This window comes from Mastomys coucha, unplaced genomic scaffold (genome assembly GCF_008632895.1).
Source record: "Mastomys coucha isolate ucsf_1 unplaced genomic scaffold, UCSF_Mcou_1 pScaffold22, whole genome shotgun sequence".
NCBI lineage: Eukaryota > Metazoa > Chordata > Mammalia > Rodentia > Muridae > Mastomys > Mastomys coucha.
The window spans coordinates 173,179,152-173,198,719 of record NW_022196905.1 but is presented as its reverse complement, the minus strand read 5'-3'; the positions used below and the strand labels follow the sequence as shown (position 1 = coordinate 173,198,719).

The 19,568-nt window shown below is 38.6% G+C and overlaps 1 protein-coding gene and 1 long non-coding RNA gene across 6 annotated transcripts in view; one reads left to right on the top strand and one right to left on the bottom strand.

Annotated features, from left to right (window-relative positions):
* Positions 1-19,148, bottom strand: part of LOC116069121 — a 125,845-nt gene extending 106,697 nt beyond the window's left edge. The window contains exon 1 of the long non-coding RNA XR_004109855.1: positions 19,031-19,148. This is a non-coding gene — a long non-coding RNA (uncharacterized LOC116069121). The remainder of the gene's footprint in view (positions 1-19,030) is intronic.
* Nrg1 (neuregulin 1) overlaps positions 1-19,568 on the top strand; it is a 1,068,405-nt gene that overhangs the window by 732,257 nt on the left and 316,580 nt on the right. The gene's annotated exons all lie outside the window — the stretch shown is intronic.

Below are 19,568 nucleotides of genomic sequence, written 5' to 3'. Positions count from 1 at the left end.
AGAGAGAGAGAGAGAGAGAGAGAGAGAGAGAGAGAGAGAGAGAGAAAACAAAACAAAACAAAGCAAAAAACTTGCTGCCACGATTGACTTTTGAAAAGTCCCCAACAACAACATAAGGTCTTAGGAGCTCTGAGTCTCAACATGTTTCCTCCTCAGCCTTGTGTAAACTAAGATAAAAGTTAGAGGAAGACTGAATTCAGTGTTTGTGCTGAAGCAGCAGCTGTCAGCATTGGTGACATTCAGTGTTTTATGGATCTAAATTGAGCCGGGATTAGGAGGCCACCTGTCTCCCTGAGCTTGTTGTGATTCTTCAGTCACTTGGAAAAAAAAAAACCAACTTCTTGAGATGAGGATTTTAAAGCCCAATGAGGCTGGGAGGCCAGGTACAGCTTGTCAATGAGAACAACAAAAGTCCTGATCAGAATTCTCCTTAGCCTTACTCAGCACTGCCCATCTCACTCACTGTTCCTCCTGAAGGCCTTGCCAAGGCATCTTCAGCTGTGCAAATGGAACAAGTCCTGTCTCCTAAGCTGCAGAAATGTTAGGGGTGAGAACATTAAGTATAAAAGTAGAACAAAGTATACAAGTATATTCAAAAGGCCTCTCTGTGATCAAAACTAATTAGGTCTCTAGACAAATCCGCGAGCTAATCATTTTCTTAGTGTATGTGTACATCCAGAGCCAAGAGAGGATGTCTTATTGATTATTAAGCAAAATTTCTACTTGTTTACCCTATAATAAGGTCCATTCCCGTCATGGAGAACCAGGCCAGGCACTCTCGTGGTTTTTCTAATAAATGCTTTCTGAATTAATTAATGTATCAAAAGGCATCTTTGAAGTGGCCACACGACATTAAAAGGGTGTGTTGCCACCGAATACAGTTGTCTCCTGAAGCTCTGTTTCCAGGTGGAAAAGTCTAGAGAGAACCCATCAGAAAGAGAGTACAAATGTTTGGGGGATTCCACTCTATCTATTCGGTGGCTGATTACAAGTGAGTTCCCCATCTCCCTATTCACTCCCCGAAAGGCTTCATTTTCTAGAATAACATTTCCATGTTATTTGTTTTTTTTCCCTTGATGATTCTATTTTCGGCTTTCTGCTTTTGTTCATAATGAATTCTGGGTGATAAATAAGTAAAAATAAAAATCAATGAAAAGGATGAAGTTTTCATTTTGACAAAACATAAGTGATATTTGTGTTAAGAAATAAATGGAACCCTGCAGCTAGAATTTCCTTTCGATGTAGATGTTCTCATCTGACTTCTGGGAAGGAGCTGATATTTATGGGTCTCCTGGAGTACAAGAGCAGCCTCATGCCACACTCTTGAAAAGTCACATTAACAAATAGCCACATGTCCACGGACCCGCTTGAACAGACAACATTTATTTAACAACTGTAAGACATAAAAGGCTTTATTTATGAGGTATTATTGAAAATGAAAAGTCCTTTCTGAGGCTGGAAGTAGAAGAGTGTGCATTTCACAAGCCTGAATGTTCACTCAGTACCAATTAATAAAACAAAACACCTACCACCAACAACAGCCAAAACCCAACCAATGAGAGAGGGAGGGGGAAGGAGAGGGGGAGGGGAAAGGAGAGGGAGAGGGAGAGGAAGAGGGAGAGGGAGAGGAGAGAAAGAGAGAGGGAGAGAGAGAGAGAGAGAGAAAGAGAGAGAGAGAGAGAGAGCTCTTTTCATAGCTAAAACATGTTAAAATGAATGGGAGAGGCTGGGAAAAACAGGGTTGGGAGGAGACCTCAGTAGCACTTAAATGAAGACTGACAATCTGAATTTTATCCCTTTAACCCACAAGATAGAAGAGAAACATGACTCACTCAAGTTGTCCTGTGGCCTCCACATGTATGCTATATCATGCTCTTGAGTGAATGCAAGGGTGTGCAGACACACACACATACACACACACACACACACACACACCCTATGTCAAATAAATAGATAATTTTTCAAAATGAGTACATCATCCTTTACAGTTCTGTACATAGCCTTTACAGTTCCTACTACTGTGTGTTAAAGAGTCACAAGTCCCAAGGGAAAATACAAGGAACCATAGATCAAAGTCATTTCAAATCAGCCATGAAACCACAGACACACAGCCATAAAAGCCAACACAGCAGGTTGTACTCTGTGTATGTGTGTGTGTGTGTGTGTGTGTGTGTGTGTGTGTGTGTGTGTGTGTGTATGTAATCCATATGCACACATCAGTTTAGCCATCTTGGTTAGCTTTGGGGATTCTCCTATCTCCTATCTCACCTCACTATAAAACCACTGGGACTACAGACACATGCCTCCAAATCCAGTTTTACATGGGTTCTGAGGAGCTGAAGTCAGTTCTCCACTCTTGTGTGCCAAGCATTTTGACTACTGAGCCATCCTTCCACCCTATCCGCATATTTTAATCAAATAATGCCCATGATGTGATGTCATGGGGGCAGATCACCTTATTGATATTTTGCATATAGTGCCCTGTAGTCCCAAGGATAATTTAGTTAAGACAGAAGTATGAGGATATAAAGATTAAGACACCGATTGACCCAATCATGAGAAAAGAGCTAGAGAATAGCAAGAAAATTACAGCTGTGCACCTTCTGCCAGGAGTCCCTATAATAAAACATTATGCAAATAATAGCATAAAGATCATTCTTTTAAATTTTTAAGTAATGAAAGGCCAGGGGACTAGTGATTGCCTTTGCAAGACGCAAGACAGCAGCCTGCACCACAGGGCTAGAACACGGGACCATATGTGACTGAATGATGACACTGTAAACCTGTCTTGTGGCAGCTTGAGATGGAAAGCACATTCTGATAAGTACTTTTAGTTTAGCAAACCCTTTTACTGAGATATTTTCAAGCAGATGTGACATATCAGTGGTTCTTGCGTTCTTCAAAAGCAATAACTTCAGCATATCATCCATTAGCAGAAAATAAGTAAACATGTCACGATAGTACTTTCTGAACATTCTATTCACTCTGACAAATCTAAAATGTCATGCTCTTTTCTCTTGTTTTAAGTATAAGATTGTTGTCGGTCTTTTTCTTTTACTTATCTTAATATGTCTAATTAAGTCATCATTAATGTATGTCCAAGAAACGTGGTGGCTTTTCATTACCCCTTAAATTCTAGTCTACATGAAAAGTCTCTGTGTGTTCGTTCAAGCTATTCCTTTCCTTTTGAGTATTATCCAGCAGAAAGAATGCTAAGATGAGCTTCTAATGCAGAGTTAACAATGTACTATTCCATGTTAGTGTTTCACAGTTTTGTTTTTTGTTTTTTTTTTTTTTTAGTTATTCTGTTATTCTGTTCTTGACCTCATCGAGCTTTCAGTAACTTAAGAATGGCCCAATGAATCTTAAGTAAAATCTTTTAATTAAAGCAAACAAAGGATCAGCTTTAATGGGAAGGAAAGCGGTCAGTCAGCGAGGTCTGTGGTTAAAGACCAGGAAGATGCTGTGTGGAGAGATGGAGAGAGGGCCCCGGGGTCAGGAAATTACACAGCAGTCACCCATTCCACCCACCCCATGAGGCTCTCCTGGATTCCTCTCCATTCCCTTGGACCACTTCATTACTAATTGTTCTTATGAGTGTGTTTGAGAAACTTCCAGAAACCGTTACATTTCTCAGACCATGTACTTGTGAATTAAGGAGATATCTTCCTTTAATTTTTTTTTCTCTACTTCTTGGCACATGTAGGGTTTTTTTGTTTGTTTGTTTGTTTTCAGAAAGTCAAAAATGTGGGTTTCTTCTTCCACAGGCCTCAGAACACCATTTTGATCTCACAGAGGGAAAGGCTGGGTTGTATCTGAAGCTGCAATTTCTTCTTCCACTGAAGAAATGCATTTTGTACATGGAGTCTCCCCTGAAACTGTGTGTGTGTGTGTGTGTGTGTGTGTGTGTGTGTGTGTGTGTGTGTGTGTGTTTGGGTATTAGCATTGGTCTGCACTTTCAAGTATATTACTGTCCTTGCATTCTCTGTCTAAAAGCTTTACTCTTCCTCCTATTTACTCATTCCTGACACTCACTCTCTTAAAATCTCTCTCGAACACTTCATTGCCTCCAGATCTCACACACTCTTTCTGTTTCTATTGTCCTTTTAAAACATATTGTTGTTTTTTTAATAGCAGTCTAGACCTAGAGCTGTGCTCTGTTGTATCTAGCCTTATAACACGATGCCATCATCTAAGGGCAGCATGCCCCTCACACCTCTACACTCAGCAACTGGTTATGAAGCAGGCCACAGCCTGTTCCTCAAATGTTCTTAATTTCATTTCCACTTCTTTCCAGTTACCTCCTCAGTCCCCTTCCTGGATCTCCTGTTATGTTGTACCCCTTTCTTTATGTTTTCATCAGTTTCTTTTATGTCTCAAACCTTGAGTCACTCAAATGGGGACAAGGAAGAAATGAAGGACCATGACACAAAGCTTGCTTACAATCCTAGTGAAATCCTTTGACAAAAGAGAATTGGGCCTGAGAAATTCATTTCTTTCATCCTTTCTCTTCCCTTAGAACATGCAAGTGCATGCTATAGTGTGATTTACCAAGAGAACATTACAGATCCCAAGGGTCATGTATCCCCTACCTTGTGGCCATTTCACAGAGTTCAAGCTGAATTCAACAATTTAAACTTAGTTGTTCTTGTCTTTGTTCCTCTTCTTTCTCCTCCTCCTCTTGCCCTCCCCTATTACTTCTTTCCTAATAAAACAGGGCTTCAATTTAGTCTTCAAGTGAGATAGAAAGATTTAGCTTTCATTCCATTAAGCACAACAGTTTGACAAAATCAAAATGCCATTTCACTAAATGACATAACCTTAAGACAGTTCATTTCTGCCCCACTGTGCCTTTCCATGGGTGAAAATCAGGCATGGTTTAGGATAGAGTAAAATGAATGCTGGACACATGACCATAAAGGATAGTTCTGTCATCATTTGCCCCAAGAAGAACAGAAGGTAGAGACTTGTCTTTGAACCCCAGTGATCCGATGACTCCCTAATGGCTACTATGTTCTCAATGACAGTAACCTTCTTCACTTCTCTCTCCTGTATATGCAGATTGCTGCTCCCAGGCAGGGTGGGTAAAGCAGCCTGTGAGAACTGATGGACTTATTCAGGCATTTCTATAATTGACAATAGCGAACACATAGCTACTGTTCATTCACCTAAGAGTAAATATCCACTTAAGGTGTTCAGTTGCTTTAGGGTCATATGACAGATATATGAATAACATCACTAAACATTTCCAAAGCATGGCAGTAAGTTAATTTCCATTTTCAATGACAGTATGCTGTGAAGTCATACATTTTTCACTTTTGACAATTCTATTATGTTTATGGGCTAATACATTATGGTTTCAATTTAAATTTCTGGACTTAGGACCTTAAGCATCTTTTGTATGTTATTTGCACAAACGCCACTTTGCTTTATGCTTTTGCTAATGTAGATGAAGAAACTGTGTCTAACCAAGACAACAATACTTCTTTTCATTGATATATACTATAGCTTTTCTTTTTAATTTTCTATTTATTGTACATTTTATGTTAATCTTCACATTATATGATATGGATCAAACTTCAGGTCTTTTTCAACATAGATATCCAATTATAACGCATTATTTCTTTGAAAAGACAATTTTTTTCTCCATTAAATTGCTGTTGCTTTTTATAAAAAGCTGATTTGATTTACTGTGTTTGGCTTTTTTTTCTGTTATGTTTGTTCTGTTCCCCTCATCTACTTACTTCTTTATTCTAATGCCACATATCAGCATTGAATTAGCTTTGTAATAAATCTCGAAGTCAAGAATGCTGACTCACTGCTCTCAAAATCAGGAATGCTGACTCACCGCTCTGGGAGCTATGTGTTTTGAGGCTGTGAATTTCCATAAAATAAGCCTACTAAGATTTGTATGGGGACTCTGTTGCATCTAAATAGCAAGTTAAGGGTTCACAACTTACTATTGAGTCTTATTTCTTAGTATAGTTTGGCCTTTTATACCTTTTTTGCAATGATAGTTTTAGGGGTCACATACATGTTTTGTCAGAATTCATCCCAAGTATTATACATTTCTTATATTATTATTAAAGATTTTTATACTTTAAATTTCAAATTGTTCACTTCTAGTACAGAAAATACAATTAATACTTATAATACTAATGCCTTAATTTTGCTAAATCTAGTCATTACTTTGATCTAGATTCTCAGGGCTGGCATGAGGTTTTCTGTGTAGATTTTAGTATAAGCAGCAAGAAGATTGCAGGGTACACTTTCCACATATTGCTAAAATTTCTTCAACTTCCACCAAGATTTCTGCCATCTTTTAATATGGAAAAAGTTTCTTTCCTATATACTGATTATATGCTCCCCCTTTTGTCTTCTCATCAGACTCATATTTATAATCATATTCATATTTCAGCCAAATCCCCTTCCTAATGATGTTACTCTTCTCTAGGACAATAGAGGTGATCTTAGTAAGATCTAGTGATCAATAAGATCAAACTTGACCGAAATATACAGGTACCAGAAGTTAGGGCCTCAAAGTCTCTGAGGGGAGTACAATTCAATATCAAACAATAGATTATTTGGCCTCTTATTATTGCATTGATGAGGTTCTTTATGGACATAAGTACCCAGCCTAATTATGTAACCTGAAAACTTTTCATATTAGGCTATAGATGTCATTTTATTTCCTTGGTTTATATCTTAAGCAATTAATTTCAAGGGAAATCTTGTAATTTTCAAGAACTCTCATACAGTTTTGTCACATGTTTCTATTAGTTTCACAGCAGTTTGAAATCATTTTTTAAAAAGATATAAAAAGCCTATCAAGTTTTATTTCTGTGTTTTCTTCTCCAATAGTTTATAGCTTTTCGTACTTAACTCTGTGATCAATTTTTGTTCTTTTCTTTTCTACTGTGAAGTACAGAAGCTGCCTTAGAGTACATCTTATGCTGTTAAGTAAAGGTCAGACTTTACTGTTTTAAGCCTTGACATTCTATAAAAAAAAATCAGTTGACTAATGCATAAGCATACAATGCTCTTTAGTTCTTTCTTAGTTTTCTCAAATCATTTCCATGTTTTCATTCCATGTCTTACACGTTTTCTGTCAAATCGACTCCAAAGCACTCTATAAATCCTGATGCCATTATACATACATTGGTTCCTTAGTTCCAGTTCTTGATTATTCATTGACAGTAGAGAGCAAAAGAGTTAGTTAGCTCACGTTTGTATATTCCTCATATATCTTACAGCCCAGCTGAACTCAGTTATTAGATCTAATAGTTTCTTTGTGAAGATTTTAGAATGGTCTATGAAAATACCACCTGTTGATAAATAGAAAGAACATCATCTCTTTTCTTCAGAATACTTTTTATAACTTGTATAATTGTCTGGCTCAATCATAAAATTGCTGTTAAGTAGAAGAACTACCAAGAACAGCTATTCTCTTCGCCCTGACTTTAATGCATAGCTTTCATTTTTGAGCACCATGCTGTGAGCTATGAAAGCCTCTTGATCTGATTGTGGAAGTTGCCTCCACCCCCAGTTTGTTGAGTGTTGCCAATAAGACTTTATTGGATGCTGTCAGAAGCTTTAGGGACACATTAAAACAATCATGTAGTTTTTGTCCTTGAGCTTATTATGTGTTATTCCATTATGTTGTAATGAGTGGGGTTTTTGTTGTTGTTGTTGTTGTTAAAACAATCTTGCATTCTCAGGAATGATTTGCATTTGATCCTGTTGTATAATCTTTTCTTTTTCTCTTTCTATTTTAATTGCTTTGGATTGCCAGTATCTGGGTGTTTCCTGCTTTTGGGTGTTTTGGGGGAGTGGTCAGAGAATCTTCTAGTTCATAAAGTCTTTTTGTTTGTTGCTGCCTCTAGCCTTTAGTCTATCAATCTTGCTCTCTCTGGACTTTATTTCTCTTGCTTTGCCTTCAAAGTCACTCATCTGACACATTCAGTGGATGGCTGTCAGATCACATGCTTGATGGTCTCACTAGGCTATGTGTCCACCTTGTACATTGTGGGTAGACTGAGCACTTTCTAAACTACCTAGTATTGATTTCTTTTCACATACAGTTATATCCTCTCTATATGTTTCATCTTGCATTTTAATATAAACAATAAAGGGAAACACCCTTTTCTTCTGAGCTTTGAAAATAATGTCAGATACATAACCAGATAAATAAAAGTTCTGATTAAAGCACATCATGCTACATTTTCTGCCACATTGTAACAAGGATCACATTTCATCTGATTTCAATAATGTTTCTTATTTCTTTCTGAGACATCTAACAAGATCTATATATAATTATAGTACTATGTGATTATATACACATGTACAGAACTGGGATAGGATAATGTATCAGGGAAACCTATTCTTGGAGAAACCTAATTCTCTGTCTTTTATCAGCCATTGATTGCCAATAGTTCTTCATCTAGATGTAGGGCTTTATGAAGTTTTCCTCATCCATACTGACATGTCAGCAAATACAATCACCATGCACACCAGATTGTTGAAATTTCATGGGTGTATCTATACTATATTACCTAGAGATACTGCCTTATAGCAACCATCTTGGTCTTCCAGCTCTTCCTGTCTTCCTGCCCATCTTCCATGATGTTTCCCAAGCCTTAGGTGGCAGGATTGTGTTCTCAAGTATCAGTTGCTGTTGGATACCCCTTGACCACTTATCCTTTGCTTTTTGACCACGTGTTCATCTCTATAGTATCTTGTCTGCTGAAAGATAATAAAACTCTACTTTGATGAGGGATGAGAGCTGTACTTGTCTGTGGATATAAGGGTTAGTGTGTAGAATATAATAAGAATCTACACTGATTTGGGGGAAATGGTAATAGTAGCTTTCCCTCTGAGTCTATGACCTCCCTAGAAGTTGGCAAGGTTTTTGGTATCAGGCATTCATTCCCTCCCTCCCTCCCTCCCTCCCGTTGACTGTATCTAAAGTTCATACAGACAGATGTTTACTGTCCCCAAAATATAGGTGACACTCACTATGTCACCTATTGTGAATATCTTGTCATGTTGGTCATTGATGTGGCTCACAGGATTTACAGCTGGTAGGACTATTGACTCCTTTTCTAACTGGCAGCTGGCATAGCATCATCTGATGCTATGAGACAAAACTACTATCATAGTTGTAAATATTCCTGGGAAGAGGAGGACCCACTTCGTACTACCAAAATCTGTATTAGTCAGAGCTCAAGAGAGAAACAGAACCAATAAGAGGAAGCCTAATAGCACATCATTTAGAATCCAATATCACTACAGTATGAAATTTCCTTTTATTTACTAATGGTTTTTTCTTAGCTTAAAAATAAAATAGATTTCTGGAGTAGAATTGTAAGCTCCATCGCAAGTATAGAAAGCACTCTCTGGCTGCTGTCTCCTCTATAGAATGATGCCATCCAGCTTGGTGCAGATCATCACTCAATGTAGGTGTCACTCCCTCCTGGCTTCACCGTCCTAGTCCCCTCATCACTGAGGGCCCCATTTTTTTCTAGCTTCTCAATGTCTATCAGTGCAGCTCTAGTTAGCATGTTGCCTTCATTTTCACTCTAATATTTATGTTTATCTGCATGTACATGTATATGTAACGTGTGGTGTGTATTATGTATGAGTATATACATATAATATGCATATGTATGAAGAAACATGCTTTGTGCCAGCCTTCCAGGCACGCTGAGATGCTTGCCTATGTGGCCCGGGCTAGGTTTTCTCTCAGTAGAGTTATTGCTTTTGCTTGTAGTGTGGTTATAAAAAAGTTTAAATAATAAATTCTTAGGTTTCACAGTGTTCTGTTTTTATATCATGTTGAAATTGCAGGATGTGAGGACTTTCTGAGATAACATATCTTATATTACAATAAAATAGTCTTTTCTAGGTTTTTATCTTTCTTACTTTCTACTCTTGGTCTAATAATGGTTGTTTTTATTAGCCACTTAAAACATAAAAAAAGCAATGATATTTATAGAGCCTTTCTCCTCTTGCAATTGCTTTTATTATTGGGTAGCAGGCATTATAGAATATCTGCGACTATTGTTTTCCATACGATTTCCAGAAATGTCACACTTTCCATCTCATCTGAATTCTAAGTATTAAGTTAGGGCAGACAATGCTTTTCAGTTCCTTAGTATATGTAAGGATCCTATGCTCCACTTTATAGAATCCTCTTCCACTGTCTGATCATCACCTCGCTGAACTTCCTCACCTGCAAGCGTCTCCATGGTAACAGTGCACTCAGATCAGAAACTGTTCAGATGGACCACACCCACCCTTGGAGAGATTTTCTTATTAATGTACCTAAGTTCTCAGACTGTTAATTTGTAAATAAGGAAGTCTTAGACCAGTGGTTTTTCAACCTTCCTAATGCTGCAACCCTTTCATACAGTTCCTCATGTTGTGGTGACCCTCAACTATAAAATTATATCATTGCTACTTCATGACTGCAATTTTGTTGCTGTTATGAATTGTAATGTAAATATCTGATATGCAAACCCTGTGAAAGGTGTTTGACTACAAAAACTATAAGGCATTAGATAGCACTTATCTGTCCCCATCTTTCTCCCTAAGTAACTGGCTTTCAGCTCTGGGTACTTTACCCTTTTGCTTAATAAACACACTTTGACATGTTTATGGGAGAGTTTCCTATCAGTAAAAGAGCTAGAAACCTAATTATCTTCATGTTTGAAGAGAAGGAGTTAAAAGGGAGACTTTCTAGAGAAAATCTGGCTTGTTCTATATTTGATGGCCCTTGATGTGTCTCAGAAGACATTATGGGCACTGGAGTTCCATTCTTGTCACAGCCAAGATGCCAAAACTTGATGACATGAACGAGGACGGGGCGGGGAAGGTTCTTAATACAACTCAGAGAAAGAACCTTGAATCAGCCATCTAGTATGCTACTGAAGTATTTCATACACCATATCTCTTCACTGCCCTGTGCTCTTAAACAGTAAACTCTCTGAAGACATATATTGTATTATTATATTTTCTGTTGCAATGTCAAAAGTATATGAGGCATAGTGGTTTAAGTATGGATGCTGGCATCCCAAGGTTAAGCAGACTCATTGACTTGGTACATCCATAAGGCCACATAGCAGATGGCATCCTGGAAGCAGACTATGTGGAGACAAAGATATCAGACAAGATGAGAAGACAGAGTAGAGAAGAACCAGGCTTCCTTGTTTTAGTTTCAAGAGTTTGTTGTTGATATTATTGTTTTTGTTTTGTTTGTTTGTCTGGGTTTTTTGTTGTTGTTGTTGTTGTTGTTGAGACGGTCTCACTGTACAGCTCTGTCTACCTTGGAATTCCCTATTTGGACCAGCTGACCTGAAACTCATAGAGATCTGTCTACATCTGCCTCCTGAGTGCTGAGACCAGAGATGTAAGGCACCATAAAGCATCAAGTCTTATTCTTTTATAAGAACCTACTCTCTTGGAAGGTGTAACCTACTCTGTATAGCTAGCATTAACCCCTTTCTACTGGCCTCCTCCTTTTAAAGGTACTAAAAAATAAATAAATAAATAAATAAAAAATAAAAAAAACAGTTCATGAACTTCTAGGCAATGAGCCACATTCTGAAGCATATTATGGCCTATGACGACTTCATTCATCATTATACCCTCATGCCTACATACAGCTTGACATATGCCAGAGAAATGAATGAACAAGGGCTCTGAAACTGGCCTTCAAATGTTCATCGAAAGCTATTTCCTTCCTCTCCTCTACTTCTTCATTATAACCTAATCTTAATCCCTGTACCACCCTCTCTCTGTGATATGGTTGTCTTCTTCAATTCTATGACTTGGTGTCCAATCTCTTTCCCTCTCAGATCATCTGAAAGATGGGCAGAAAGAATCTGTTCTCCCTTCAGGGGTTTGTTTTCTGTCAATCGAGAGATGGGAACAGTTGGGACATCCATGGTAGAGAGACTCTCACAGTTACAGAAGAACCTGAATTTGCTAGCTAGTCATTCTGAGGCTAGCCTATTTTCTCAGGTCTATTTTAGGTCATGTTGAATGGCTCTCTGAGAAAGGATCCATTTGAAACCTCAGTCCCCTTCTCCCTTCCCTCCCCCATCCCCCATTGGCCTTCCCTCCCTCAGTCTCCACCATGTTAAAGTTCTTGGGGAGTCAGCCATATTGGGGAAGGCCTCTCTGTTTTATTTTCTCATGCCCATCTGGAACCACCCATGGAGCCCAGTACTAAATCAGCAAAGATTTCAAGCAGCCACTCCAGCTGGCTGCCCCTTTCCAAATGAAGTCTCTCAGCTGCAAAGGGGAGAATTTGCGTCTGTTATATAAGAAGATGAGTAATTCAGCTGCACTGATGGATATGAGACAGATGTCCATCTTGGGAATATTTAAACAAAGATACTTGTTTCTATCTCATCTTTTCCTCCTTTATTTGCTACCTACCTAATTATTTCTCCAATGCTCATACTTAGGCAATTATATAGAGACAAAAGCTTGCCCAGATTCCGGCTCTTCTATTTCATTATTTCCTATGACAACCAGGCAATCTTTATGAAGCTATTACTGTTCAATTTTCTAATTTCACTTTGCAGTGATGAGGAATGCACAATAATCTACTTAATCGCCTTCCGGTTGTGTTTGATACATATAAGTTTCTATTTAATGGCATTTAAGCTAAACCATATTATAGCTTTGGTTCATTATTAGGATTTTTAAAAGTACTATCATGTGAGATCTAGTCTCTAAGTGAAAAGGCTATTTTCATAGAATCTAAAAACAATCTGGAAGTTGATAGGTATAATAGTTTTATAGCAAGCTATCGGATTTGGAGAAGCCAACTCAACATTTGAAATTCTGTGCCACAACTTACTGGTTGTGTATGTGTGTGTGTGTGTGTGTGTGTGTGTGTTTATTGGCCAATAACATGTTTGAATGCCAATAAATAAAAATGACTCTCTCATAAGGTTTATACAGGGTTAAATGGGATAGTGTATCTGATTCACTTAAGTAGAATCCAGAGTGTGTGAGTTTGAACTCTGTAGTTTGGGACAAAGACTAAATATAAGTATGTCTTGACTGTATTATCTCTAAGATGAACATCATTATACAGTATCTTACTCAGAAGTCATAGTGGGATGCAAAATCATTTAATACTGCAGACTCTGAGTATATAATAAGTGTTGAATATAAATTCATTACTGTGGTATGCTATATACAAAAACCATGTAAGCACTAGTGTGTGTCCTGGGTTCCATTTTTCAGTATATACACATATCTAGTGAAATTATTTTCCATAAACATAGTCAGATTTTGTAACATAAGATAAATGGATTCAAATAACTATGGAGAAGCCTGTCTGCTGTCTCGTTTCTGAGTTTATTCCTATTATACTATTATTAATACATATATATTTGTATATTCACATATTTTATCCTTTTATTTTATGCTCCTAAACCATTTGCTTATTTACTCATTCATTCATTTTAAAACATGGATCTTGCTATATTGCTCAGGATGGCCCCAAACTCCTGGATTCAACTCATCCTTTTCTCTCAGCCTCCCAAGTACCGGAGACAGCAGATGAACACCATCACACTTAGCCTTATGTACATTTTTAAAAACAAAGATTGCCTTAGAATTTGATACCATTTAGGGATTAAAAAATTGACTTGCTAGCAATTAATAGTCATGCTTGATGACTCTTGAGTTTGTGAACACTGGGTGCCCACCTTAAAGCAACTCTAGCATCTAATGACTAGCCTCATAGCATCCTGGCAAGGGATCAGAGGTAGTCAAAGTGGTACTGTAGAGTGAAAGGTAGTTTAATATAAACTCAATTTCTAAAACGCAAAGCTGCTCTGGTAGAGCAGAAAGAAGAAGGTTCCAGTCCTGTGTGCTCATTTGCTGGGCACTGTCTTAAGAAAGCTTCATTGCATCTCTCTTTCCCTACCTAGCACACAAAAAGCATAATGCCCCCACCTCTTCACAGAGATACTTCAATTTGTTAACTGAAGTAATGTACGGAAAAGTGCTGCATATGCTTCAAAACCTCCATTAAAGTCATCAATATCCTCAAAGCAATCCAATGACTCTAAAGAAGCATCTTGAACGTCTCTCTCCAGCAAAGTATTAGTAGTTCGTTCTTTATTGCTGAGCTGGTCTTAATCACACCTACTGGCTTTATTTTGAAAAGAACAGGCTAAAATCGATTGATTCTTTGGAAATAAATATTCTATTGAGTGTATTAGATGAGTCAATACTGAAATCTAAGATGTTGCGCTTAACATAAAAGAGGTACACATTGGGCTTAAAGGCTATGTTCAATAAAGAGAGGTAAGAATGGGTGTTATCTTCACCCAGGACTGCTCTCTTATGTCGTCATACTCTTCAGAATGAGAATAGAAGTACCTCTTCTCTCACTCTCTCTTTCTTGCCCTTTTCCAACTCTGACTGCTACCATATACAGTCTCCTGCAAAGTGCAAGGGATTTATACTTCTAGCTTCAATAACAACCTTGAAGTAAGTATGTCCCTCTAAACACTGGACACAAGTGAATGAAAAGGCCTTGGTAATGCCACACTGAAAGAGCCGGGATGAGGAATCCTTGTCCAGAGGTTCAAGAATAGCTTGCAACTGAGAGGTAAGATAACTAGCACAAAGCGGGCGTGCTGTTGTCCCTTAGCATATGGGAACTGTTAGTGACACTGCAGCTCCAGGTTGTGTGAGGAGGAGCTAGGAAAAGCTCTTAGGTCGCCATTGAGCTCATTACCTTAAATTAGCCTCTAAGTTCTAGTGACCAGTGCAGAAGGGGCGGGGTGGGGGGGGGAACATTGCAAAAAAAGTGGATGTAAAACTAGGGACAGCTCCCTACAATCCGGCCACTTCTCTCAGTTCTCACAAGGCAAAGGGCCATTGATACATTAGTCATACAAGGAAAGAGAAACCTCAGGAACAAGGAGACTGTAGCTAAAGCAAGCTGAGATGAACTGCTTCCCTGAATGTAAGGAGACAAGAGTTAAACACTGGGCTGAACCTTCTCCCTGGGCTGTCTCCTAAGCCAGTGTTAACTTCTTATGCAAACAAAGTGATGACACTAACTCTCTTCACAGGAAAGCCCTCAGTGAGGATTAGCTGAGTAATGAGGGCAAATTGGAAGGGTGACAGAAATGCTCAAGGACACTGCTGATGGATTTCTCCCAGGAGGGGGCTCCCCTCAAGGCTCTTTCATCTGGGTCCCCCTGGCATCTTACCTATCAGTCTCCCGCTGACCCCTTGTTTTAGAGGGCTTTGGATCCTTAATCTTAATGATGGCCCAGTTTTCCCACTAACAGCCCTTAGATCCAAGACTCATTGTGTTCTTTTATGGGATACCGAGGCAGAAAATTTGTTAAAGTTATCAATGATAAGTACCCATTTCTAACGGGGAAAATATCTTTTCAAAATTACTCCTTCCTGATTATGGAGTATTCAAACTTTCAGGAAAATAATCAAATTTAATATATACTCAGAGTTCTCAGACATATACATGACCAGTTCCCAAAGAAGGTGTCTTTCAGTGCATAAATATTCCTTTTCATTTATTCTTCTTCACGTGACTATGGAGATTTCAAAAGAAAATTTAATGGCTTTGAAACTTTGAATTACCACATCTCTTATCTCGCACTACTGCCTACAGTTGAAAAGTGTTCTTCTGAGTGCAGAAGCAACTACCCTCCAGCTGCATCTATTTGTTTGCAGGCACGGTCAAGGGCATCTTATTTGCCCAGAAAGTGGAAATGTGATGTGAAGAGGTTTACACCATCAGATCGCAGTTCACACCTTCCGTTTCACATGATCCATGTGAGACTCTGAGAAAGGATGTGTCTTTCTCCAAGCATTCAAACTGATCCAAGGACAAAGAAGAAAGTAAAATACATACATGGTCTGTAGCGTGGTTATTGGCTATTCCCCACATCTGAAGTCAACAACGTAAGGCATAGACAAAAGTGGTGTGAACCTTGGTAAAGGAGGAGATGAATGTCTGTGCTGTTCATCATGACATTTCAAGATCCAGTATCAAGAGTGGCTGAGACCACATACTGCAGTTCATTCACATTTTTTTTAAGTCAAGAGCTACACATTTTAAAGAAAGAACAGGAACATTCCTATCACTCACTCAGCTCAGTTGCACCACTAAAGTCTCACCACTGGCTTCATTAATGCATCCTGGTTTGGTGCTTCATATGCTAGAGTATTTCAATCTTGTAGTTACTTTTATGGGATAATTTCTTTGGGCGATGGGGTCACAGACATCATTCTCAGTGTGTTTGTGCAGATGTTAGTAAGTTGCACTCAGCATGAGAGGGATACTTTCATCAGCAAACTGAAGAGAAGAGACTGCATTCTCAGTGGGTATGGGCCTCATCCAGTCCTCTGAAGACATCAATAGAAAAGCTAAGATGGAATCTCTCCTGCCTACTTGCTCTCACCTCAGACCTTAGTGTTCGGACTTTGAACTTAACTGGAAATGCAAGCTCTTTGTGAATGGCCAGCACTGTGAACTTAACTGAAAACTTCTTTGTGAATGGCCAGTGCTGTGGGTATAGATTGCCTTGTAGGCCTCTTCGGATTCCTAGGGTCTTCACATGGGCTAGGACTACATCGGCTCTCCTGAGTGGACAGCTAGCCAACTGCAAATCTTAGGTCTTATTGACCCCCATAGTCTTGTGACCCCCAATTCTTTAGTATAAATCTCGTGTCCCTCTCTTTCTTTATCTCGTCTCACTCTTTCTCAGCACATACACACATACAATAATAATAAAGTGTTGTTTCTTTAAAGAAACTAAATATTACACACACACTTTTAAATCTTTATATGTGTGTATATGAATACATTTCAGTGTATGTGCATTGTAGAAAGTTACTGTTAATCATCTCAAAAGCTCTGTAAATTAGGCACAGTTTATATGGTTATTGTTATTCTTGTTGTTGCTAACCTATAGTTAAAATTCAGAAACTATGTTTATAGTGGTTTACTTGCTTGTCCATCTGGAAGCAGTCTAAATTTACCCAAGTCCTCATTCTCCATGTCTTTGATTGATTTCCTATAAATTTACACCAAAAGTCTTGAGCTTGTATGTATCCACTAATAATAATTCACTCTAAGTGGCAATTATGTATAACAGTACAGATAAATGCCCAGAGCATTTACAATACTAACAGTCCTAAAATGGCAAACAACAAATAATTACTCTCTTCTATTAAGGTTTTCAGTAGACATTTTTTTAAAATAACAATATACTCTACTTGATCTACTGACCAAAGCCTTGTCTCACCCAGAAGTACCTTCACAGACACAGGCACATCATAAATAGTGTTCACGCAAATGTCTGGGTTCCCATAGGCCAGAAAAGTTGGGAAGGACTGAAGGAAGGAAAGGAGCGGTGGAAAGAAACAGAGAAAGAAGATAAAAATTGGTTTAAGAGACTAAGGAGGCTCATAATCCCTGATTTCTTCAGTCAGTCATGAAATGTCATTGCTTTGATATAATTACTCAATGAGATCCTATAACCATCACAAAGCATGCTAATAATACTTGCTTTCAGAATACACTGATGGTAATAAAAAGCATGTTATAAACTTAAGGGAAGAGGATCACTCATTGAACTGGTAGTCTAGATGAGATTGGGGAATTGCATTTTAACTATTATGTTTATTTAGACTTATCTCAAGGTATGTTTACCCCTATTTTGGAGCAGAAAAAAATGATATCTATAAAACTGATGAAATATGAATAAGCAGTCTATCTTAACCTTTATGTATGTTAAAAATTGGTTGGTCCATTACTCAGTTCTGCATTAGTCAGTCTACTGCACCAAATGCTCGAGGTTGTATTAATAAGAGAAACGGGATGGGAGGTATGGATGCTGTTCTGTAACACTCATACTTTTCTATAAGTCAGAAACTGGGCTGTGGGTAAAATTTGTTTAAAATACATTAGAAGTCATCCAGTACAAAAAAAGGATAATTGAAACTATACCCCTTAAGCCAATGGGATGGCTTCACAGACAAGGGAACTTGACTGTCACTGCGGGAAGCAAGTCCCACAAGCTGTTCTCTGAGCTCTACATGTGTACATTGGTACATGAACACTCCGTGAATATACGGGGAATGAATGACGGGGAATGAAGGAAGAATAAGTATTTTAGTCTAACCTGGTCCAGCTGTTAATTCACCAAAAAACCCAGGAAATTTGGCTAAGAAAAATCTATTCCCACCGCCAGGCAGTGGTGGCACACGCCTTTAGTCCCAGCACTTGGGAGGCAGAGGCAGGCAGATTTCTGAGTTTGAGGCCAGCCAGGTCTACAGAGTGAGTACCAGGACAGCCAGGGTTACATAGAGAAACTCTGTCTCAAAAAATCAAAAAAAAAAAAAAAAAAAAAAAAAAAAAAAAAAAAAAAAAAGAAGAAGAAAAGAAAATCTATTCCCCTATGAAGCACAAAAATGCCTTGCTCCATTTCAGTGGAGGTAGGCTGACCCAGCTGAATCATCCTTGAGCTGAAAAGATTGCTTTTCCCATTCCTGGCATTTCAGCTCCAGCCTTAATCCAGGCAGGCTAAGGCCAAAGAGCAAGTGAATGAGCCAGAAATGTCAATAATTGGAAGGGTGTTTGAGACAATTTAGAGGGGTACTCTGTTCCCCACAAAACAATGAGGACCAAAAGCCAGTTTGACCATATTAAGACGGTCGCAGCAAGAGCACATTCCCTCATCCTACAGCTCCCACTGGGTCTGAATTTGCCTGAGATTGAACTTCCGTGTAACCTTCAGATTTATAAATAACACTTCTCTTCAGTCTCTCCTGAACTGTGTGAGATCCTGGGCATCATTGTTCTTGGAAGTGACCATTTAAACAGAAAAAATCACAGGGAGAAAAGTCTTGGTAGATTCTAATAGCTAGGTTCTCATTTACCCCAGAGTAGTGTATTGGTTGCCTTTTGAGTTACTGTCACCAAGATACATAACATGAACAAGAAAGGGAAGGTTTACTTTACCTCCTGGTTTCAGAGAGTCTCAGTCCATCACAGCAGGGAAGGCAGGCAGAGCAGGCAGCAGACATAGCCTTCATGACCTTTTGGGATTCTTCATGCCTGAAAACCCAACTCCGTGTGAATGAATGATCCATGTTATTTTGGCAGCTAGGACCCTTTACATCACAATTAAAGAAAATTTTGAGTTCCAGAGTGCCTCATCCTTGCCCAACCCCCACCCCTTGCCAAAGCATTTCTCGACGTTATCTTTTTCCAGTATTACACTTTAGAGAGGTTCTCTCACTTCTTTTTTTTTAATATGGAAAATATTTTTTCTTTTACTTTTTAATTTGATATTTTCTTTATGTACACTTCAAATGTTATTCCCTTTCCCCATTTCTCCTCTGAAAACCCCCATCCCCTCCCCGCCCCCCTGTCATTTCAAAAAAAAATATTTCCAATGCATTTACATTGAAAAGTTCTCAGAGCCTTTGATCATTGGGCTCCCTCCCTCCCTCCTTCCCTCCCCCTCCCTCCCTCTCTCCCTTCCTCCTTCCCTCCC